This window comes from Sturnus vulgaris, chromosome 4, assembly GCF_052056855.1.
Source record: "Sturnus vulgaris isolate bStuVul1 chromosome 4, bStuVul1.hap1, whole genome shotgun sequence".
In the NCBI taxonomy this organism is placed as follows: Eukaryota; Metazoa; Chordata; class Aves; order Passeriformes; family Sturnidae; genus Sturnus; species Sturnus vulgaris.
In genome coordinates this window covers 9950725-9977159 of record NC_142246.1, presented here as the reverse complement: position 1 = coordinate 9977159, position 26435 = coordinate 9950725, and positions in this window count along the sequence as shown.

Below are 26435 nucleotides of genomic sequence, written 5' to 3'. Positions count from 1 at the left end.
CTTCATGATCCTGAAGGTTGTGTTTGTGCTTAAAACCTCTTCAGCAAATTATAACAGCAGCCACCAACTGCAGAAAAAGAGGAGAAAGCTGGTTATTGTTTTCTATCTTTTAACCTCTTCCTTATACACAAAAGCAGGAGCATGGAGCATTATTCAGAGCTGGTTATTACGAGGTAAATGCTTACAAGTAGAGATGCACCAGGACAAAATAAGTGCATTTGTAAACTGCTTGTGGCTATGCCACAAACAATGCACTTGCCTTTTACACAAGTAACCCTTCATAGTGCATTTGCTCACAAAAGCAATAACTCTATGAGCCATACCTTTTCATGACTTAATTATCAGTAATCTTTGTTAGCCTGTCTCTCTTCATCTTTGATGTCAAAGTTACAATGTGCACAAAGCTGCCAGGCTCCCAAGTCACACCTGTGCCTCAGAACATATCACACCTATGTGCTCGTATTTAAACTGGCTTCTTGTCACATTTTTGCCTGGACTTTCAAAATGCTCTTTCCAATCTATGAAGCCTAGCACAGAGTCACCATTTTTCTGCAACAAACCATTTCTGCCTTTCTGCCCTGTTTGCTCTTTAACAGTTCCTGGCAAAGGTCGTCCGGGGTCAAATCTTCCCAAATTCCACTGTAAACTATAATCTCCTTTTCTTTTTTTTTTTTTTTTTTCCAAAATTTTAGAAATGGGGGAAAGGAGAGATAGACAACTTCGAAACCATATTGTAAGTCCAGGTGCAAATTCTGTAATAAGTTATTTTTTTAGTATCACAGACTCTGAGCCCCAAATTACATTTTACAGCCTGGGATCAATTCATGGGACCTCAAACCTGCAGCTCTGGACCTAAACTTGGAAACGGCTTAAAATATTTTGTTAAGACACATTGGCAGAAATTAAAAGTCTGTATAAATGTAGTCAATACCACTCTGGATAAATATAGCCTTGTGAGGCTCTTTGGGTTGAAGCTAGGTAAGGATCTTTTTAAATGAAATACAACAGGCATATATCCTTCTCAATATGTAAAATAGGTTTGGGGGGAAAAAAAGAACCTAAAAAGTCATGGTGTTATTCTCCTGCTGAACAGTCTTTAAAATGGTTTTTAATATTTGTGTCAGTATTTCCCAGTGCATTTGCTGAATACAGACTGAGTTTCAGTTGAATATATTTGAAGTTTTTCTGTGCCTTGACTCCAGGCACTTGGTCTTCATGTGGGGATATTCTATAGAAACAACTTCTTCAAGAGAACCTGTGATTTCTTCAAGACCAGGAACAGGAACCAAGATGTTTTGCTGTCCTAATGTCTTTTCCCCTATGCATGAGAGAGAAAAAGTAGGAAACCAAGCAAGAAACATCCATGGTCTGTCTATTATTTATCTCCTTAAAGATCACCATGCATTGAGAGACAGCTTGTGGATGCTGAAATATTGTCCCTCCTTGGAATGCTTTGAGAGGGTTTGTGGGTGTGCTTGGTTTACTTTCTCTGTCAGAGCACAAGAGTGCTGGGAGCACCGAGAAACCACTGGCTGGAACTGATCTCCAAAATCTTCTTTTCTTGCTGTTTTCCACTTTGTCCATTCCCACCTGGGCAGAAGGAGGTTGCAGCAGACTGGCTTTGCCACATTACATGCAGTTAAACCCAGATTCTGCAGACCAAGAAGATGTGAACTGGGGAATCAGCAAGAGTGGGCTGGTCATTTATAACTGTGGCCATTGATCCCTTGGAGAGTGTCCTGCCCTGATTCTGGAAATGTACACAAAACTGGGGGACTTGGAGAAACTTGCAGCTGGCCAGAACTCCCTGGTGCCCCATAAAAAAAGCTCTACTTGGTTCCTAAGGAAAAACCTCAGCAGCACTGAGGTTTTATCAAGATCCGCCACACACATCAGCAGTGCTTCTTACACAAATGATAACTCCAAACACCTGGCTAAGTTCCTGGATCCAAGATTTGACCCCAAAACATGTGGGCCCATATTGCCTTGCAGACACAGTAGGATTTGCCAACTACTTTTGAGCAACTGGAGGAAAAAAAAGAGTAAAACTCTCCTATAAATCCAGATTTATTTGAACCAAAGTCAAAACCTTCAAATTTTAAAGGTGATAAGAATAGGCCATGAGTGGTCTGTCACTTATTGTGGTAGACAGAAACCACATGTTTCTCTGGGCTCCAAGATTGCTTCTCTGTTCATTCTTCTGGCTCTGGACTAACAGCAAAAATCGAGAGAAGCCAAGATCACAAATTTTCCTTTCTCATCAGATTTGAGTCCTTTTAGTGGAGGAGTATAATGTTCTGCTAACTTAGAGATCTTGACAATCACTGTAATCTTCAGAACGGGGATTTCAATCATTAAGAAAAGCGTGTGCAAAAATAGTCAGGCACTCAATAATTTATGCACTTCATCTCCTAAAATGAAACATATTATCTTAAACTTAGAATTTAAAGCTGCACTTCACTAAACTTAGAATTTAAGCTGCACTTCACATCTTTAACAACTGTCATGTAACATGCACATATTTCTCTCTTTTTCCCTGGAAAAGCAGGTTGTATCAATGCTAAGTGCACTCTTGTGGAAATGAACTGTGAGGACAAAGTATAGAACTGATGAGGTTCTGCTTTGTCTTTGCCTCACAGCTTTTTGAAGCTATAGAATGACATGAAAACCAATTCTCTGATAAGGTAAATTATTAGCATTCTTCAGAAGTCAATAAAAATACATGAGCATGACCCAGGAAGACTTGTCTGATTTAAAAACTACATATGTAAGGAGGAGACTGTCTGTAGATAATGGACTGTGCTCAGGCTGGTGTTTGAATAAACCATTTAAATAAAATGGTGAACATAGGATGGTAAATCAAATGAAACTGATTTACCCATCACTGAAAAGATCAAAGTTCTACTGCCAGTTAGTGCCAGATACATACTTAAAAGGCCAACAAGATGAATCTACTTTAAAAAAACCCAAAAACAAACAAAACAAAACAAAACAAAAAAAACCAACAACAACAACAACAACGACAACAAAAACCACAAAAAACCCACAAAAAACCCCCAGAAAAAGGCAAAAAAACCTTAGACTGTGCAAACAGAGCTTCTAGTAGCATTAATATCATCTGGTTTTGCAGTTTAAATATGTTCTGCTCAATTTCCTACACAAAATATAGTTTATGGGCCTTAACAAATGATGTATGGTCAGCATCCAGTACACTTCATGACAGCAGATACCTGGCAGGCTCTGTGCCTGCCACTGGAGATGCCCAGCTGATTTCTTTGATCTCCTCTTTTTGTGTTCAGGCCATGTCCTTTGGAGAGCAGGTCTCTATTACTGTACACCTATCTCTGTTCTCAATTTAAGTTAGGCAGCACTGCTTTGTAAAAGGGCTTTTTTTTTTTTTTTATTTTAAGAAATTCGTAGGCCCCCAGGATATCTCAGTTCACAGAGGAAAAGAATATTCTGCTTTTTCTGCTTTCCAAATCAGTTCTCATTCAGACCATTTTTTCCTCAGTTGTAATTCATTATCGGGGGGCTCTGTGCATGCTGCATCCTCCTAACAGCTCTGCTTCACAAAAAACACACTACTCCTAAAAGGCCCTCTCCTCTCTATATGGCATGAATTACTGCTCAGGAGGTCACAGGGGATGAAAAAAAGAAGCGAGATATGAGATATTTTGCTACTCTGAAGAAGCAGCTTGTGAAGAAAATGCTTTTCTCCACTGCTTGGTGTGACCAGGGAGCCTGGTGGACCCTGGTTTTTTTGATGCTCATATGAACATGGTAATCCCTGAGGGCTGGCTATGCTTAATCCATCCTGCAACAAATTTGCTACCGATGGTGCAGAGATTTTGTCCTTCCCTCCCCACTGCCCTCAACAAAGCAGGGAAAATTACTCAATTAATTGCCTGGCGGTCGCAGGGGCTGCCTGGCAAGGGGGTAGCGCCCTTCTGCGCCAAACTAGGGATATAAATTCTCGCCTGTGAGCAGAAGGTATTAGGGCTGTGTGCTGTGAGGCAGGGAAGTGCATGCATGCATGTAACAGGCAGCTGATCATTCCCATGACAGCTGCTGGGGGAGCAGGGAAAGGTGTGCCCATCGCCCCGTGCCGCCGCCTGCATGTGACCCCGGCAGGCGACCCTGCCAAGAGGGGATTTCTCAGCCCATGACTGCCTCCCAAATGAGGACTTCCTCCGCTGGATGCTTATTTTCAAGGCGGCCAGTCATGTGCTCTGTTAATTTGAGCGGTGGGATTCACCAGGTCTGCGATGGATGGCTGTTTAAAAACACGGTGTGCTTCCAGCTCTGCAGCATAGGGGAGCTATCATTTAGTTTTTAGCTCTTCGGCAGAAGGAAACTGTACATGAGGATGAGCAGGTTAGATTTGACTGGGTAATTACATATTATTTTGCATGAATAGAAATGTCACTGCTAATGACAGCTGCGGTGTGCTCCAAAATATTTGGAAATAAATACGTTAGGTTTTACACACCAGATGCGCATAAATATTTGTAAACATTTGTATGCTTTTAGTCCATCTGAGCAATTCATTCAGCATTACACATGCAAGCAGCAATTCTCAAGACTTCATGCTTCTGTAACCACCAACCTGGTCTGTATTAGAAGAAAAGACTGTAAAATACAAAGGTGTCTGCCACCAATTCCCCTCTCCACTCCTCCCTCCTCCCTCTCCTGCTCTACTCAGAGATGAAAATAATTTGACCTCTAAATCAAATGGTGCAAAGCAAATTTTAGCATTGAGCTCAGCTTCTCAGGAACCTGAGCAGATATGTCCATGCCACTGGTTCAACTGCAAAACTTGGCAATTGCCAAAAATTTCTGAACTCATCTTGTCAATTACAAATGGAAAAAATGTTTATCTTTACAGCTATTATGTGGGAGCAGTTGAGTGTAGGAGTTCTTCACCCTACAGCTGAGTTTGAAACCAAGTTGGCCCTTTGTGTTTTGCAGTGAATGTTTTCCATTCATTTTGGGGTGGATGAGCTTTCTCACTACTGTCACTGTGATCATTTTCCTGACCTATTTTTGTGGGGAATTTTGTCAAAAGACTTTCCACAATTTCTCTGGGCTAAAGCTGCAAAACAGGGCTTGCCAAAATACTTGCCATACAATTCTACAACGAATGAAAAAAATAAAAATTCATAATTCTGAGAACTCTTCTTGAAGGGCAGATGGAAGCAGCACTTCTGTGAGAAATGGTAGCTGACATGGAAGCTTTTTAGATGTCTCCAATCAAGTTGAATTCATCTTAACAAATTCCATTGTAACCCTAAAGTAAGATCTTAGATATAGCAGAAATGTGCTAAATCCTAATTTTTTTAATATAAAACATAGAGATACATGGCTTCATCATTTATAAGTATTTGCTAAAGAGCTGCATACTAAAGAAAACAGTGTTCTGTTTGGTAAGTTATACAGTCTCACATTCTTATTTCAAACAGTGGTTTTCCTTCACAATTTCTTGCTTGTTTGCTACCACTGCAATTTCAAATTCCCTAGGAGCTGGATCCAACTTGGTGGAAAGGCTCCCATTATAGAAAGACATGGTCTCTGCTCATGGTATGATTGGAAACAAGATGCAGCATGTAGGTTTTTAATTTCATTTGTACTCATTAAAGCATAAGCTGTTGCTCGTTCACTGTATCTTGGCACACAAGATGGATGTTAAAGTTGTTCTGGGAGTAGGGAAATTAGGCAAATAAAATCAGCCATAAGTGAACACCCATTTTGGAAAGGAGATTTCTATATCTAAGAAATTCCTATTTTCACTTTAAGGTTGTAGAGTTCAAGTTGTGATGGCTCTGTTTCAAAAGGGAAAAGAAGAGATGCAGATGCAGGATTTGGAATTGTTGCAGTACAGGACCAACTCAGTCTATTCAATGGAGTCTTTTTATATTTCATGAAGGTGAACAAAATCTCTCTGGAAAAGGCAACACCATCAAAACACAGGAGGAAGGTAAACCTGGCAGAGGTCATTGTTTTGCCTTATGGCTTTGATCCGAATTTCCTTCTTGCCTGGCTCCTCCTGCACTATTTGGAGATGAGCAGATCTTCATTCCCTTTGCAGACTTTTCCAGTGGTTTTCAGTGCCCTTGTCCAGGTGTATTTCCACAAGATCCAGAGGAGGTGTGTCTCTCTTTAGATGGCTGCTGGTCTAAGGCTTTCCAGTGGTTTCAGCAGAATCTGAGATGGGCTCTTAGAGCGTGGTACTACTCATTTTTCAATCAGTAGCAATCCTGTCTTTCATTTCAGTGATTCAGAAAATAAAGCCCTTAAAGCAGAAATTGCCAGACTATATTGAATGCAGAACTATCCTTTTAGTGCTTTTACTTATTCACTACAATAAACAATGCCATTTAATATAATTTCCAAATCTCAATTTAGGAGGAAAAAAAAATCTCATTTAGCTGTTACTCTCCCTCACAATGGAAAGCTGCCTCAGAGCATGCTGCATTTCAGAGGAGCCTGTGAGATTTTGTTTTAATGGGAAGCTAAATTAAATGTTTAAATTTTAAATCAACAACAGAACATGTTCAAAGAGCTATATTTATAGGGTTTAAGTGAAAAATGCTCTGGCATCACTTTTAAATAATGCTGGCAAGCAAGGGAGGAAAGAACACCACTCACTGATTCTTTGCATGGCTTAGTCCATAGCCTTATCCAAAGCTCATGTATAATGTGAGTTGTTGGCTGTGATACTTTGCTTGTAGTGCTAGTGGAATTCACTGTAGGCTAAGGCTCATGATGCTAAACAAAGTGGACAAAAGGCTTTTACAGAATAATAAAAATAACAAGTCGCCATTTATGACTTAAAGTTAAACGTTCTCACTGAAGACATAACCCAGTAAATAACTCTGTGGGAAAACCTCTGAAATATAAATGCCCTGGCAAGATGAGGAAAGTACTGAGGGTGATAGAAATGCTTAAAGTCAAAAAGGTGTAAAAGGACTTTGTGTCTTGCTCAAATCTCAGCTCTTTGCTGAATTACTTTGCTTGCGGGTCTCTGTTCTAGTTCAGCTTGTGGAACCAGGGAAGCAGAGTCCCAGTTTCAAGTGTGCTGAAACTATGCTGGGATTTTGTGCTCAACTAAAATAATATTGAGCTTGTGTTTCCATAGAGAACATGCAGAAAATGGCTCAGAAGCAGAGACAAATATAGACAGACTGTGGGCGCAGGAGCAGGAAGAAGGCTGCAAATGAGAAATTAATGACAGAAACTGCTCAATGCAGCCTAATTTTTTAGTAATGTTCCAGGTGTAGTGAGAAACATTGCCAGAAGGCTTGGACTGAGGCAAAGCTCAGGGTGAATTGCCTGATCCCCAAATGAGTCCTGATATGACAAGTACATGCTATCAGCTGAAGAAGGCTGCACCAGGCTTTGTATATCTGGCCAGAGGCATCTCAAACAGTTGACAACAAGTATTTGTAGCTATACTGTATTCCCTACAGCTATTTGTATTCCCTGTTTGTATTCCTATATCCCCATTTTCTATTGGTGTGCAAAACTAGGAGATATTACAAATCTGTGTGAATGGTTTAACTTGAATTAAGTGATATGTTGACATAGAGTTGACTGTCCTCATTAAAAGAGGCCAAGGTATGCAAAATATTTTGGGAAAATATTTGAAAGCATTTATGCTTTGCAAAAAATTAAAAAGAGTCTAGTTTCTTTTGTGAGATTTGTTGCTGTTATTATTGTTATCTTTTCTTTAATTTTTATCCAAAACCTTCACCAAATAGCAATTAGGATTCTTTTAATTACCACAAAAATGCACTTTTGTAGAAAAATGCTAAAAGTTAAAAGTGAATAAAACACCAAGGGGGAATATGATAGGGAAAAAAGGAAGTTTTGATGATATTGTCGATTTTTTTAAGTAATAGGGATTTTGCTTTTATAAGAAATGGAAACCAAAAATTACTTTGTCAAGATTCGTCTGTGGGCACTTCTCAGGGTTTCATTCTTTTTTGACAGTGCTGACTAAAGATATCACATCCTTATCTAACCTTTAACCACGAGATCTTTATGTTTCCAACAGAAGTGCTTGCCACTGCAGCATTACTGTCTATGGCATGAGTCCTTGGTTTGTTCATTGTCTGCTTTGGCTGTAAAGGAAAGGTTTGAGAGAAGAAAGAAGAAAGGTTTGCCAGAAGAAAACAGTGGACCTGAGTGCACACCCAGTTCTCAGTCTGCCAGAATGCACTTTCTTAAGCCATATATTCAATGCTGAAAAATTGCTGCATGTCCCACATCTACCTCATTAAGAGGAGCTTTAATGTTGCCTCCAGGACAGAATCAGTATAAACCATCAAACCAGCCACAGAGGACCAGTATTGAGATTTATGTCTGCCTCCTTTGGGGATAGGCTGGGAAGATAATTTGTCCTCTACAAACACATTTAAGAATGTAAAAATATATTTTTTCTAAACTCTGTGTGTAGGTGTGAGTGATGGATAAGGGAATAAAAACTATTTTCTATTATGGTAATGATATTCTCTAATATTATTTTTTAAAGAAATAAAAAATATTTATCCTTGCAATAAATGTCTCACTCTTAACTAAAAATTGTTAAACAGGCATTAGGAATTCCCTCAGAAATATGGTATTTAGGCAATGATATTTCTGGTTGCATTCCCCATGGAGTATAGAATGCACATCCTGATGTTTTCAGTTGCCAGGATTTGGAAATTTGGAACTCTGGGCTCCCTAGTTGTATTACCAGCCTGCCAGGGAAAGAAGAGGATGGCTGATTTCAGAAAGGTGGCAGAAAGTCACTAAGGCAAGTTTTGTTGGAATTATAATGTTCCCACAGATTTGGATGAACTGGAGAAATGTTCTAATGGGAAAGTCTCCCTGAGGCCCCAGAGGCGAGTCTGGCTGGCTCAGGGCAGAACATGGACCCATCCTCTGTAAACCCTTCATCCCTCACAGCGTGGGTTGGTGATGCTAGTGCCTAAGATGCCTCTGCACCAAGTCCAGCTCATTCTGGGCACAGTCTCAGTAAGTCTGACATTGATGGAGACATGCCCTTGAGGACCATTTTTCAGAGGTGCTACTGAGCACTGGCATTTCCCTCACTGGCTGTTGAGGATTTTTTCAAGCTACATGCAAAGGTTCATTAGGGAAACACATTTATTAAATTAATGTGGAGATCATCTCTAATTAAAGACTACACTTCTTTCTTCTAAGCAGGGGTAGCATAATTCAATCTCTCTGTGGTTCTGTTCTATAAACCCCTCCTCTTTTCCTTTCCCAGTGGTATTTTCTCCACATGCCCATCTGCAGCAGTAGCTCTGACATACCTGTGGTGTGTCACAGGTTCTACACCCCCAGCACAAGGGCAAGACCAGAGGCTGCTGTAACCCAGGCTATCTGGAATGAATTTGATCATCCCAAATCTGAAGCCTGTGATGAAGATTTAGAGGCACTAAACTGATTCTCCAAAGAGAGGTACTGGCCGTGGTTCATCAGTACAAGGCTCCATTGTTACATGCAATTTGGGTTTCAAAAGCAGGAAAAGTAAAACTAGAAGACTGCAAAAGAGCAAATACCCAGTTAGGAGACTTGAGCAGAGAAATGCAGAAATGACACAGGAAAAGTGTAAGTACTCAGAAGCACGGCTGCTGAAAGAGGAGGGTCATGTAGGAGATGATGATGTCTGCTTCTGTCATCCACATTACAGCACTGCTACCCACAGGGATGGTGTTTAATTTGAAGATCACCTTCACTAAACCATTTCATACAGAATATGTCACAAGGTAAATTGAACAGCTAGACATATAATCAGACAGAATGGCACACTAAAATAATTAAATACAGGCAGCCCCAGGATGCTCCCTGTTTAATGTAGAATGCTAATTGGTATTCGAATACCACACGGTGTGTGTGGAAGAAAGACAGTGTAACTAATGTACCTGTATGTTGTGTATAATAATACAGCATGAGACCTTGAGGGTACATCTTCCCCTGAGGATTTCACACTGCCAGCAGCTGATACCAATAACAACAAAGGAATTAATTTCCCCTGATATTTTCCTGACATATTCTATCCCAGTTCCTGCTTCCGTGCAATCTGTGGGAAGCTCTAAGAGTGATATGGTGCACTGGAATTAAATGCAACTTACAAAGTAGACATATCCTATTTTTAGTGGTAAAAACTCAGCAGATATAATTGTGAAACCAGACCATAAATCCCTGGCTGCTCACTTTCATCCATTTGATTTAAAAAACTTAAATAACCTTTTCTCTATGAAAAACATTTTTCCTATTATGATTTTATGATGCTTCCATTTTTAACAGCTACAGTTTTCTGACTTCAAAGGACATGGAGGAAAACTTCTGTTGATTTAGAAATCCTGCTGAAGTCTTCTTTTAAAAGAAATTGTTAAAGATGTTAATTTTCACATTTTTGTCTCAAAGTAGCTTAAAGACAAACCCTGTATTTGTTGTTGTTGTGGGTATGCTTAACTGGTAACTAATAAAATATATTGAGGCAAAATAAACTTTTTATATATTCAGTACAAGACAAGATTTTTAAAAGTCTGTGGAAAACATTTGCACCAAAAATACAGGATATGAAAATCACTCACAATCTCTAAACCTCAATAACCAAAACAAAAAATGAAGACAAGTTGCAGTACACACTTGCAGGGAAATCTTGTGGTCTGAGCAGTGGTTATACATGTGGGATGGTGTTATCCCTACTCTAGACAAACAGTATGCCACTGTTCTTTAGCTAGATAAAATGAGCATTTAAGAAGTAGATCTCTAAGAGAGTGAATAGGCAAAAAAACATGTCCACATGATTTTATGGATATATTTGAGATGGTGCTCTTTTTTAAAAATGTACCTTGGAATTGATTATAGCCTGACAGCTATAAATACAGTAAAATACATGTTGTAATGCATAGACTCATTACATCTGAAACAGGGTTCTGCAGAATGACATTTGCTCTGTTCTCCTCCTAGAAGATTTTCCATGAGTGACCAGAAATCCATTTTGCATGCCTCAGATTCACTTCATTCATGCTAAGCACAGTTGTTTTGCTGCTCCCACTTGCAGGAAGAAAGAAAAGTGAGAAAAAATAGTGGCATACATACAGAAGAAAATTATGGTTAATCCCAGGCTGGATTTCAAGTATTCCACAGCACACTGAGTCACAGAATGACTGAGTTTGTCAGGGACCTCTGGACATCATCTAGTCCAAGGCCCCTCCTCAAGGCTGCCATAACTACAGCAGGTTGCCCTGGACCATGGCTAGTCAGGTCTGAAATATGTCCAAGGAGAGGGACTCCAAACCTCTCTGGGAAACCTGTGACCAGTGGATGACCAATTTTTTTACATCTAAATGAAACTTCATGTGTTTCAGTTTGTGCCTCTTGCTACACTGGATATCACTGAGAAAAGTCTGTTTCCCTCTTCTTTGTTCCCTCTTCTTCTTCAATTTTCAGATTAAACATTATCAGACAGTTATGAAACTGAACTTCAAGTGCAGTGAGTTCCAGCTACAGTGATTGGAAGGTTGGTTTCTTTAAACTGAAAATGAAAATTCTTTGAGCTTGCCTCCTCCGGTTTAACACCATGTGCAATTAATTTCCTTTAATTCTGTTGGAATGGCTCATTATTCCTGAAAGAAAAAAGAAAAGAAAGGAAAAGGAAGGAAAAAAAAAAAAAGAGAAGAGAAGAGAAGAGAAGAGAAGAGAAGAGAAGAGAAGAGAAGAGAAGAGAAGAGAAGAGAAGAGAAGAGAAGAGAAGAGAAGAGAAGAGAAGAGAAGCCTCCTTGAATGACTTCACAAAATAAATGTTTTGCTGTCTTTAAATATAAAAAGACTTCAAAGGTCTGGTAAGTCTCACTTCCTATATGAGAAGCTTCCTTAGACCACGGCAAGAGCTCTGCCCAGGCAGCTTTCTGGCCCAAGTGGAAAGCTCTAAGAACCAAAATACTCCCAGATATTATGCTGCCTAGTTCCCACCAATATCAAGGAGAGCTGGGTACACACAGGACATAATGTAGAGTTCAAACTGCTCATACCACCTACAATGGTGTCTTCAGTAGTATCCATTACCAGCAACTCAGTATGCCTCAGCTGCAGAGCAGCCTGGCCTACTTTAAAGAGTCTGGTATTTAATTTCAGTACTGATGGTTTTGGGTGTTACAAATCCCACATTTGTTCCTTACAGATGGCAAAAATAATAGTAGTTCAAAATAAACTACTTCTGGTGCTTTCAACAACCTGGTCTAGTGGATGGTGCCCCTGCCCATGGCAGGGGGCTGGGACTAGATCATCTCTCAGGTCCCTACCAACTCAAAATATTCCATGTTGTTTATGAGTTCTATGAAATATTCCTTCATCACTAATTTATGACATCTCTCATTTTCATACTGTGACTGCTAAAGCATTTTCAGCTGGCAAATGTTGGTAGCAGTTAGAAGCAGAAAATGCTGACTGAAAGGCCTTGCACTACAGGGACAAGAGCTGATTCAAGTATGTTCATTCTAACAAGTAACAATTATTGTTTTAAACTCTTTATTTACTGAATAAAATAGCAATGCCCAATAGGCATTTTAGGAACTGGCAACAATAGTTATAATCTGCTTCCAAAAACTCAGAACAACTTGTATTCTCATTGAAACAATAACAATTTTCATAATGGATAGTCCTGTCGAGTAGAAAGGAAAAGAATAATTCAAATAATGATTATTACAATATGTGCCAGTTATGCACAGACAATGTCACATACATAAATTTTCCTCCAGTCTGTTCACAGCTATTCCCTTTGGTGCTATCATTCCATGATAAATTCTGTTTACATTCCCTTACTTGAAATCCTTTTATTGAAAACTCCCAAAACACAATACAATGCTTTTTGGAGATCCTTAGTAAGACAAGATTGTGGCAGATTCTTTGCACTAGCATGTTTACTAGGCCAAACACCAGAAAAACGCTAACAATTTGGAGGGTGACCTCATTTCTCTCTGTAGCAGGGAAAGCAGAGAGGGAGGTGCCAATCTCTTCTCCCTGGCATGCAGTGACAGCACACGTGGCAATGGCTCAGAGCTGCACCAGGAAAGGTTTAGCCTGGACAGCAGGAAGCCTTTCTGTACTGAGAGGCTGACCAAACTCTGGAACAGGCTTCTTAGAGGGCTGGTTGATGCCCCAGACCTGTTTGTGCTTAAGAGACATTTGGACAAAATCTTTAGCAACATGCTTTGCCCTCTGGTCAGCCCTGAATTGGTCGAGCAATGGAACATGGTTATTTTAGGTCTCTTCCAACTGAAATATTCTTTTTTGATCTATACTATTGAACGTTTCATGCAGTAGGCATACATAAGAAGAGAAAATCCTCTTCCAATAATTTTCCATCAAGGATGGAAAAAAAAGGCCTTTTGTGTTCACATCCTTTTGACCTGGCTATGTCCCCACAGTAAGGGATGATGCATAATTTCCCAGTCACCATCTAATTCCACTTTCCATGTCAGGACTGACTTAAAGAGGCTTAAGTTCAGGATTTACCAAGCACATCCACCTAGAACATTACAGGATACTTTGTGTTATCTAACTTGTCCTTCTGAAGAGAAGCCAGCCTACCCAACTGGAAATTCCTATGCCTGAAATGACAGTAATTCCATGTTTGAGCACTCCAGATCTGCTCCAATAGAATCCAGTATCCAGTTCACCTCCAAAAGTTTGACTGATCTTCCCTGCCTGGGATGTATTCTGCATATTACTGAGCACAATTTATCAACTGGTTTATTAACAATGCACATTGTTTTGAGAAAAAGTGAGAGAATGAGCACTCATAGGCAACAGACACAACATTCTCCAAAAAGATTTAAAACTCAAAGCACATGAAGTAGATGCACAGAGCTGTGCACATCAGTTACACTCCTCATCAATCAGACCCACAGCCAAGATTGCCATCCACATAACATCATCTATACAAATTTCCTTTAGGAAAAGAAAAATCTGTGATCTTTACTGAAGACAATGAGACAGTGAGTGTTCTTGTCTTTCAATTGAACTTAACATAAGCATCTCAGATATGTTTCAGTTATGAGAGTAAAAAATGCACAGAAATAAAAGTGGACAAGGATCAGGCAAGAGGCCTTATTTCCCCATCAAATACTTTGCTGTGGTCACATTGATTGAACAGCCAAGATGTTAATTTCAAACCAATATACATTTAGTTTAAAATTTACTTATATATAGAAGTTATGTACCAATTTCTGAAAGAAAACACAACAGATTTGCTCTATGCGAATAAATGTGAATAAATTACTTAAAATACTTGACCTCAGTGTACTAGATATTTTTTAATCTGCAAGGGTTTTTTACCCTTGCCTTCAGCCACAAGGTCAATGCATTGTTGGTTTTTTTCATGAAGCAGAAAATACATAGGTAAAGGTAACTTTGAAGTATATGTGCAGTGAAATATTTAGCCAAACAAACACTGTGCTAGATTGCTTATGGGTAGAAAATAATAAAAAATATAAAATATCCCCAAAGAGAAATTTCAACGTGCTGCAAAAATATGTTGGCCTTATTCTTTTGCTCTCTCTTTCACCATTCTGATTTCTATCACACCCTTAAAATATTTAGAAGTTCTTCCCTGAAGGACTTTCTGGTCTCTCTAACTTTCATAAGTCCTGAAAATTTGGAACTTTCTCCTGCTATTTAATAGCATCATGTAATAAAGCATATGTGTTTCAGCTGTCACTGGTAGTTACATCAGGCTCTGTGTGACTCATGCATTATGTTCATGCTTTTTATTTATTCTGAAAGGATATTCACAGAGTTGGAAGGAAGCAATTTCACTTATCTTCATTCCCTCTAGTTACTAACCTTGTAGGTAAAAAAATCACTTCTCTAACAGAGATGAGAATCAGTTTGAAGCTGAAATTTACAGCATGTAAAACATATGAAAATCTACAGAGAGGTATTGCTCAGTGGCAGTGTTGCAGGGCCCCATCATAATATCAGCTGGAGTCAACACTGCAAGTAGATCCAGTTTCAACAGCAGCTTTCAATATTGTTCTCTACCACTGAGCGTTGTTGTTGCCATGTATTGACAAAAAGATGAAGTTCAACAGCACAACTTTGCAGAACAAAGCAGAGAAATGCACAAGATGTTTTTTATGTGGGTTTTTTAGAATCCTATCATTTTCAGTATAATGGAACCACTAAAAAGAATAGTTCATCACAGTTTTAGAAGTGTTGTATGATTTTTTGCTAAATAAATCCACAATTCAGTTGATTTTCTGTGTAAAATTGAACCCCCTGTTCAGCCTTTATTTGCTTGTTTTTAAAAGAAAATATGAAGTTCCTGTTCTCCTGTATGTGTCATATGTAACTCCACTCAAATCAAAGGGAATTATCTGTGCTCTGCAGGAAGATAAATTGACCGTGAGCCTTTCAAACCACAAAACTAGGGAAAGGAAAAGTAATAGCCCATGGTTAAGATAATATCTGCAGTTGTGCAAAATGCTCTGTGAATTCCATCTCATATTGTAGTACTATTTTAATAAAGATGGATGTCTTGCAGAAAATTCCACTCAGAAAATCATCATGGCATTCAGAGATCAGAAGAACAATCTCCATTTAATACCACTGGGAAAATAAACCCTCAATAACTCTCTTTGACTGCTGTTAAATACTCAGAAGTCAGCTGGAATGGGAGTCCTCCTTCTCTGACTCTTAATGATCAATGTGTACCAAAGTTCCCACCTGGGCTGTAGCTATTAGCTCTCTTCCCCTGAAAACCAGGGAGCAGGAGGTGATTGATGGATGCTCAAAGTGTCAGCTGGAAAAGCATGGAGTTTTGCAGCTCACAAGTCAGGAGGGAACCTGAAAAGCACCCTGGAGACTACCACAGCACCATTTCTGTGCCATGCAGGTCCTTGGAGAGAAGCTGAACTGATCATCTCTTAACAGCCCTTAATCCCAGAAATGCTTAACTTTGCCTGACACTTCCATGCTAGAACAGCAAGTACCTCAGCTGGTCAGGCCCTGTGTGGAAACACAAGTTTCAATCTGTATAAGCAGGTGTTAGAGACCAGAAATGGGGAGGTGTGTGGGATTTCATGGCACAGAACTCAAGCTGTTGGGCTTTGTTATATAAGGACCTGTGTCACGGAAGGGATCTGAGGTTTGACATATAATCAGCAAATTCACACACAGCCAGTACTGAGATCAGTACCAAAGGCAACAGCTGTGGGCATGTTCCCTTGGAAATCTCTCTAGGAAAGCTTACCTTTACCAAACAGCTCCAAACAGCCAATTTACTCAAATTTGTCACATGGACTGACAAATTAGGGATCAAGAATCTTCTTACCCTGAGGAAATCCAAGCCCATTTTTTGACAGAAAGAGGCAAACTCCCAGGTGGTTGCCTGGGCTGGGTGGCAGGATAGTCACTGTTGGCTCTCCTACAGAAGAAAAACCATTGTTTTCTCTGGTGTGCAAAAGTCAAAGCATCAGCAGGAGGGCAAGCTAAAGGGAATTGGGCTGCACAGACTCGTGGCTTTGGTACTCAGCTGGAAAGATGGAACTGGGCTCTGCTCCCAGGACTATTCCCATTTACGGCTTTAAAATGTCGCCAGCATTGCAGAGCAACTGGAAAGCCACCAAGGGACCAAAGATCAAGGGCAAGAGGACAAAATATATGGTGTTTCTCTTCCATATTATGTTCCTGCCACTGTATTATAGAAACAATTATTCCCACTTAGTCTTCTCTTGGTTTGGTGAGAGCTGCCTTAAATTTGGGGTACTTTAAAAACACCATCAATAAAAGAGGCAGAGGCCTTCAACCCTAATGGTTAAACAGGAGTGGGAAGATGAACATGGGTTCATGAACATGATCACTTGTCTCTGTGAATTCGAATTACCTTTGGAGATGCAAGAAACTACACATTTTTCATTTCCCAGGCACATATTCAAATATACATGCAAATACCTACATTCTTAGGGAAAACATTTACCAGTCTGGGTATTACAAAAGGTAGTTCTTGCTCAATTACATACCTATAGTTGCAAGATGAGCTGCAGTTTTTCATAGATAAAAGCTACACATCCTCTTGAATCAGAAGTCTGAACTCCCACACGAAGGAGATAAGAAACACTACCCCAGCTTTTGCATTCTATGGACAAGCCTTTAATCCTTTGGAGATATCTGCCTGTTAATCAATCATGCAGGAGAGAAGGGTACTCCAAATCCCCCTACTATATCTCTGCTCCTACTAAACTGTCACACCTGCTGGGTTAATGCAAAGAAAATTACTTTCTGCAATGTGATGTCTACCTATGAGTAAATCAGGGAGAAAATAATTTTTTTCAGCAACACCAAGCATGCCTTCACTCACCATCAGGAATGTTCAAGATACACTTGAAAAGTAGTTGATTTTTCTGTAATCTGTACCCCATTTATTGTTGCTTTCTCTAGATGAAATAAATTCTGAAGTTTCCTGCATTATTAATTTCTTCTGTGTCACAAAATTGACATGGAAGAGAGCTATTTACAAAGTCCTGCCATTGTCCATCATTCATGCACCTGTATTTAAAGAGATATGCTGTAATGCACTTCCTTTGTAGATCTAAATACACTGCATGTGCAATGTAGAGGGTTGTGACCTGCTGCAGACTTCTCTAATTTTTGCTGCACTTTGACAGGTATGATCAATAGGACACCCTCTAAGTAGTGAACTCTGAATTCTGGTTTCAGGCCAGCCCCTATATATGCGAAGAGATGATTTACTATTCTTCACCCTTCAACATGACCCTTGTTGATTCCAGTCAATGAACTTAAGGGATTTGATAGGCAGAAACGTACCTGTTAGGGAAGCTTGTTCTTTCAGACAAACACTGTGTTGAAGATCGCTGGATCATGTCAGGTATTTTCTTCATTTAAGAAAATACTACAGTAAACTATGGACATATGGGATATAAACCAAACTGAAGTGAATAGATTGCAGACAAAATTCTTCTCTCATCTGGACTAGATTCATTGGCTTCAGTGGAACTATTCTGGATTTACAGTGATGTAATTTGGAACAACATCTGGCTTGAGATATATAAGAAGGGCTCATTGTAGTGGTTTATATCACTGACTACTTATTGCATAGATTTTCTACGCTTTTCTTAGCTCTTACTAGCTACACATTACTTGTGGTTTTACATCTTTCTCTTGTATTTAACATAAAAACCTGTAAAAACCGTGCAGGATGAGGAAAGAATACATTTCCTGCAGGTCCCCAGTGTGTGGCATCTCTCATAATTTAGTTAAAAACACAGTCTACAATTATTTTAACTTTTTGATATTGCATTGTAGAAGGCGGATAAATGAAAAGTCCTTTTGTGTTTGCTCTTCACAGAGTTATTCAGCAAGCCAGTGGCATTTACCTGGAAAACACCTTAGAATTTGTGTGAGTTTTCCCATAGTCTCCTCTGTTCTTTGGCCAATAATATGATGTGTTGACAGGGATCCATTCGAGTCACCTTAGTGCAGGTTTCTTATTATTCCATCATGGACAAATAAGTCCAGGGCAGAACCTGTCTCCTCTCAAACCTGTGGCCAAACTGCCTCCCTTTATCCAAGACAATATGCACTCAGTGTCACTGCAGGGTAAAAGGGAGGGGTAGGATGAAAGGCACTCTTTGCCTGTCACCCTGTGGATATCTTCAGCATGTTCTTTTCTCATTGCAAGGCTTCAGCATCATTTGGGTGCACACTGGCCACTAGCTCTGAGCACACTCTTCTCTACCATCAGAATTTGCCAATGTGATGTTTTGAATTTTAATAGAACAGTGTTAAATAAAACTACAAGACAATGGGGAATAAATATGCAAACGTGCCAAATACCATTTAGAAATCAACATTTGCTATTTTACCACACGTGCAGCTGTGGTTTTCTGTTATGCAAAACTATAGGATTTGAGCTTTTAATGGCAAAGCTGTACTTTGCAAATGTGTTCAGAAATTCACACATGTTTCTGCTTAATCTTAAGACACTTGTTTTTCCAGCTTGAAAATTTAATTCAAATATTGTACTTTACTTAATTAATGTTAGATATGTAATAAATATATTGTTTTAAACCAAGTTGCTACAAGGTCAGCTGTGGTAGCCAAAAGCAAAATTTGTATCATTTGCATTTCTTTGAACTCCTAATTATGTGGCACATACTTCAGTACAAAATAATATTACAGTTGACTTTATTTATTCTACTTCATTACATCTGGCTTCCTTTTAGATATTTTTTCCCAAATCTGCTCTCAGAGAATATATAAATTATATACCATTATCTTTTTTTTTTAAAGGCAGCTCCATCCATCATAATGGATTACAAATTTATCACCTTGAATCAATTTCTGTTCACAAGTTCAAAAGGAAATATAAGTGCTTGAGGGCCCAGAAATATTTATTGTACATATGGATATTATTAAAGTTTATTGAAATCCTTCACCAATGAGAATTGTTTCTGTTTTGTTTTGTAACACGTACAGCACTAATGCTAAAAAGCCAACGCCTTAAGTGTCTAAAAACTAAATTGGCAATGCAGCACTGAATTTGAGGACTACTGATTCTGACTAGATGTACTAACATATTTATGCAAGCATTATTTAATTAAGACACGACAACCTCAGCTTGCCTAATTTAGTGAAAATTTGTTTCGACATAGTTTCTTGTATAACATTTTCCCACGATGACGTCTATTTTCAAGTAAAAAATACTTCTGCTAGCGACATCGACAGTAATTCACTCAGACTCTTTTCCTTGTAATAGAGCAGAGAGAGAAAATGGAAACTTAAGATTCATGAGAGTCTTGTTTTAAGACTCAGTGACAAGACTACATCTGGTATCAATACGGTTCTTTGGGATCCTGACCACATCTTTCATAAAGTGGTAAGTTCTGCCGAAAGGACACATCTTGCTGGCTGCTAACTACAACCTCCGAAACGCCGAGCCCGCGCAGGGGAGGAGTGCAGTAATGCTCTGCTGGAGGCAGAAAACGAAACTACAATTCTAATTACATTTTTATTAATGGTGTTAATGGGAAGTTGAGCTCTTAAAGTCCGTAGTAAGACATGCTTTCTTTGAAACTGTATAGCACCCTGTCAGGAGTTAACATGAGAGGTTTGTTGGTTGGAGTTTATTTTCCCCCCCTCCTTTTGGACTAATTTCTTGCTGCACTAAATTAATTAGGCCCTTGGAAATATTTCCCTTTCTAAGAAAAAGATTTGCAGTCTCAGAAGGAAAAAAGCAGCTGAGTTGTTGTGGACAGAGAGACATAGAGTATAGGGCAATCAGACGTGATGTTTGGTGGGTGAGGAAATCACCAATGGAACTGTGCAGCAGCTGCCCAGGTGCAGATTTCACTGCTTCAGATACAACATTTGTTTTTGTTAAACAGCATGACTTATTGGTGTCTAATGAGTTGCCACTGGGACTTCAGGCAGTTTTGTGTTTTTCTTTCTAATCTAAAGAAACCTAGGGAGTGTCTTCTGCAAGGAGTCATGTACTACAGGAAAAAGATTAATATTTCATTATTCCAAGTGTGTGGAAGTGGTGTTCTATCAGGGCTACCTGTGAAAGAATTTTTCTTGAAAGCATAGATGCCTCAAAATGAGGAACAGATCTGTATGACTAATGAAGATTAAGATGAGATTTCACACAGTCTTACCAGTGACTTTAGCTGTTTCCACATTAAAGAGTCAATATGATGCTAGCTTTCTAAAAAATTTTCTTCTTAAATATACATACCAAAAAAAAGAGGTTTGCTTTATTCCAAGGAACTTTAGACAGATGAATCCAATGTATGGGCTGTATAATGATATTTAATTCGGGACTTTTAAGTTCCAGTAAGAATGTTTCATGTGGCTTTCTTAGCAAGAGCAGATTTAAATCTGATTTAACTGGCCAGAGCAGACTTTTTCATCTGAAATAATCTTTTACCTCCATAAAGTTGCAATCCTAACTCCTGCTCCATCCTAGTCCAGGATACTAGGATGTGACCTAGTGTATGGATTGGTAGCTGTTAGAATGTCCTCACACCTCTGGCACTTCAATTAAGCTAGAGGAGCTGATGGTTCATTGTCTGTGATGCTGGGGCATATCAGCTTTTCTCAGTGGAAGGCCTGAGGAAATTACTGATTACACAAAAGTTTCCTTTTCTCTCATCACAAGATTGCAGCCTGCTTTGTTTTACATTTGGTTTTTGCTGTGAAACTTACCTAAAATAGCTACATCTGAATATGGAAAATCCCTTAGCATTGCTCTTCAGCCCAGCTCCAGATGTGATGGAGCCTGAGCAAAGAGTGCACCCAGACTGGTGTCTGGCTCTAGGAGAGGTCGTTCCACCGGAATAAAACTGCTCCTGAAAACATACCATGCCTGTGAGGGGTGTCTGCCCTGGCTCCATCAGCAAACCTGAGAGGTTTGGTAATAAATCAAGACATTGAGCCAATAGAACAATCCAGGATTGATTTCATTCGCAGATGCCTCTTTGCTATTTCACACGCTCTTTTATGTCTGCTGTTCTGCTGGGTTGCACACACTACTAGTTTTTGTTCCATGCTTCCATTTGGTTTTACTGGATAGATGAACATAAAAATTAATCTTTTTATGGAGCTGGACAGAAAGACTTCCACCAAGTAGTGCCTATGCCATATTTAATTCAATCAGCATTAGGTATTCAGTCAACATATGGATGACTTCAAGGCTTTAGTGATGCTTTAAGGAAACATCAAACAAAAGTGTGAATGTGTATGTATACCACAAATCATATGACAAGAACCTCTGATGTTTAAAGTTTGGTCCAAAAAGCTGTATCTGTGTAGCATTGTCAAATTTATTAAATAAATCAAATGCTACTTAGAAATGGGGTCTCCTGTAGATCTTCTGTAAACACACATACAGCCATGATAAATTTTCAGATATCGTGAATGAAATCTGGTTTGTACAAGTCAACAGTTCTGAAATTCAGCAGTTCTAGTTAGCAGGGTATCACTCATTAATAATATATATTATGTATCTGGAATGCTTATAATGTTTATATATCAAGGGAGAGCAAATTACTGTTATAATAAGGGGTGAAAGTAATAAAATTATTAATTTTATCCCAAGTTTCCACTAGCTGTTTTTTAATTGCTGCCAACCGAGTTCAAAGTGTTAAAGGAAACATTTTCTCCTGTGGCATTTTTTTCTTTAGATTTCTCATGCATACTCTTTCCTGTGAAACTCTGCTTAGTAAATATTAATTTACCCTCAATTACTAATGACAAGTGAAAGAAACCCTTGCATTCATCAGGGCCACAGCCTTAGGACATGCGTTTGTCCTTCAAAGCGTTCAACCATTCAACAATTAGAGCTAATAGCTACTCCAGGCTATCAGGGCTGAAACACTCACACAACACTCCCCCAGTGCCCAGCTCTTGGAGCAGGCACTCATGGTGGTCTCACAACCTATTGACTTCCTCAGAGAAAGCTGGAAATGTGATTTGGAAAGTGGACACATTAGACACGGAGTGATTGCCTAAAATGTGAGAACACTTATGGGCTGGAGAGGGGAACTAGTCAATTAGCTCACTAATAAACCTTAGCTATGTAAAAGGTCCCTCACTTCTTACATGAACACAGCTTGGAAAGCTGAGGGTTTTGCTAAACAATAGAAGAACAGATAAATAAATAGAAAATGCTAAACCAGGAGCATAAAGGAATGATTGATATTGACACTCTGGTATGTTCCTTTACAACACCTTAGAAGTGCAGCTTCAACCCTTAAGCCTTCTTTGCTGGGAGCTTCATCTTTAATCTCCCCAGCCTCTGCAGAATCAGCTGGGGCTTTGTGCTCGGATGTGGCTGCAAATGCCCACACACACATTTCCAAGGGTGACCTTGACTTCCTACTTCCCTGCTCTCCCAATATAACATAGAAACTGGTTTGCTTAAACAGCTCTGATTGCTTTTCTTTACAAAAACATAACAGAGCATTTATTATATTTTGTTTTCTGCTTTCACTATTTAACAATAGTGAAATTGTTGTTAAATGAAGAAATCATTTTATTGCAGTAAACATAACAAAAGCATGTAATGAAACCATAATATTATGGGAAATAGCAACTTTTGTGGCCAAATACAGTATGACAGAACGCTTTCATGAGTACATAGGTTTATTCTTGAAAAGTGACTGGAAATGTTAGTTATATTCCCCTTCTTTGAATAGTTATATACTCAAACTTACATATTTATTAGTGCCACATATTTCTTACATCTTACAACTATAATTTGGGGGAGGCTAGAAGATATTGATATTTAGTATAATTTCTAATGGAGCAAAAACACATTTAGGCTTTTGGGAAAAAAAAAAACAAAACCAAAAGCAAACTAAAAACCAAACAAAAACCCCCATCAGAACAAAACCACAACTTAATTTGTAAGAAATTATAAGAAAATTTAAAGATGGCTAAGCCGCTGTGCTGTTTTTTGAAATGTCTTCCCAACAAACCTTCCAACTCTTAGAGATATCTGAACTGTAAATGGCTACACCCAAGACTTAACTTAGTGCTCCCTGGACACCCTTCATCATTAACCACTGGCACTCAGTGGTCACAAAGGACCTTCCATGGAGGTTCCAAGTCACAGTAGGATACCACTAGCAATGGAATCTAGTGGTTCTATTCACTGAATTAGAGCAAAGACAATGACAATGAATTCTTAAGTATTTAAAAATTCAATGTTGCTAACATCAGGACCAGAGCTAAAATCTTCTTCTCAGAAATTAAAAAAAGCAACAACAAACCAGCCGGACAAAAACCAACCAAGCAACCAAACAAAAAACCCCAAACCACTAAAAACCCTCTAACTCTATAATTTTTAGTGTGACATTAATATGAAACAACATGAAAAATTTTTTCAGATTTATATTTTTTTATTTCTGATATCCTGTGTATTATGAATACCCCATATATTATACATATTATAGATAAAAGAAATAAAAATATAAACAAGAATTAAATAACACGGTGTTGATTGGCAAACTAGAGCTAATCTCACGCACAAGGAAGGAACAAGGATATTTCTAGCACCTGATATTTTCTGACCTCTGTAAAGTGGATATTTATAGAACGATGCAAAATCAAATTACAACATATTACAACATAAAGCACTATGAACATCACTATGTGTCAATTCAAAGCACGGAAATGAAAACTAATGTTAACAGTAGACAATGATGTCAGAAAATACAAAGAGCTAGTAGACATCCTCTGATTACTGAAGGATATATCTGAAGACAAAACTGGGATAAGATTCTTTTCAAAGAAAAAAATATTCCTTTTTTTCCACAATGGTATTAATAGCTCTTTCCAAAGCAAAATTTAAAGGAATGACATATGTGTGTGTGTGTAGGGGATTTTTTCAGAGTTTTCTAGAAGAGTTTAACCCTAAATGAAGAAAATCTATAATAATAGAGTTTTAGGTAATCCCTCTTTGACATTCAGCTTGGTCACTTTAATGAAATTTATGGCTCTTCTATCAGTTTTCTAACACTCCATCAGTTAGGGGAATTAGATTTTGGGAATCAGGAGGCAGAAAAGTTGGGTGGTGTCCAATTGCAACATGTCAGGGAAAAATAGGCACAAAATAATGCAGAGAGAAATATAGCAAAAGGAGCTGAATGAAAGCAAAGGAGGTAGAGAAGGATTTCTGTTAGCTCTTACCAATTAAAGGTTCTTTATAAGGCAGAAGAGACAAGAAGAGTGCAGCAGGTCTGAGAATAAGCAGCAGAGTGTCATGAGGATGGTTTGTGGGAAACAGCTGATAAAATACACTGCACCTCAAAGCCAATACAAAATGGGAAAGGGAAGTTAAGGAGAGAATTCAAGCATCATTAAATGAGCTTCCCAAATTTCTACACCATGTGTTTTGAAACAAAACATGCTTAAATTTGCCAAGTAAAATTTTATTCTTACTTGGCAGCTTTGTTTAGAAAGCGGTCGTAAATCCTAAATATAGCTAAAGTTCTTATTCCATTGAAATTATCTCATTTGTAAAATGGATACATGCTTCCAATCAGTTTTGAAAGGTTTTATATTAGATTCTTCTTTCCTTATCTTCCAATAAAATCTGAAAGAATTATTTTAGTCTGATCTAGTTTTAGGCTATCTTTTCTTAGACTGATTGGGAAAAAATGAGCTGCAATTCTTTTGGGAATTTTTTTCTAAAAAAACATTGACAATTGACCAAGTCACCCTGATTTATTCATGTGAGCTTATTCTGCAAGTAATTCTCCTCATAGCAGTGGCATCATTAAGTAAAATGGTTCTTGCTGTTGCTGTGTCCCAAGACATGGGCATGGTCTTTCAACTCTACTGCTGTTGTCTTCAATCCCAGTATCACTACAGTTTTAGGTCTTCTATTGCAGATCTGTTTTGTCTGGAAGAAAGGGAAATATGCTCCAGCTCTCCTAGACTAGGCATCTGTTGCTCAGCTTTGATGGCTGAGAAGGCTTTTTCCATTTTATTTCCCTAGAATCACATATTAAAGTACTTGTTGACTAAAGAACTCTTGTGAAATGCAGAAGTCAAGTCAGGACTCAGAATATCTAAAGAATGGCACCCGCAGAGTACATTTAGATTAGCTGTGTAGACATAAAGACAGTCTGTAAAATAAGTGCTAGGTTGTGAATTGTTTTGCCTGCAATTCTCAGCTACTTACTGACAAGAATCATTGTGATCAATGAGGTAATATTAGACAGCTACAAATTTCTCTAATGTAATCAGGCCTTTAAAAATCTCAGTAGAAATTATTCAGATTAATTGTGTATTCAGAATTAAACTAGCTGAAGTAGATCGTATGGAAGGCATTCTGAGGAATATTTATTTTGCAAGGTATATAAAGTTTAAACAGGGAACTGGGAGGTGGGAAAGGCTGTATGTTTTTCTTCTTCCTTAAATACTATGAAGGGAATCAAAAATTGCATGTTTTTCCACAAGGAAATGTCTTTTTTTAAAAAATAGGTAGTTTTCCCCAAGCCTCAAGGAAGAAATGCAAATGAGCTCCACATGCTCTCCAAACTGTTCTGGAGTAATTTTGCAGGCACCACTACAGGCATATCATTCCCAATATACACGGGCCAATAAAAATGGTACATTGTGCATTTCATGGTCCAGAATTCACAGGAAACCAGATAGGCAAAAAAAAGTCAACTTTTAGACACATGCATCTGGAACTTCAGACCACATCATGGCTAATGGCTTTATTGTGAAACGCTTCCTCTCACTGGGATCATTGTCAGCCAGGCTGTTTGTGTTGCTAAGCATATTGCAAACCCAGCAGCTTGATACATCTGGCATTATGCTCTTCTCAATTTGCATGAATAAGAAAAAGAAAAAAGAAAAAGAAAAAAATGAGAGGAGAGGGGGATACT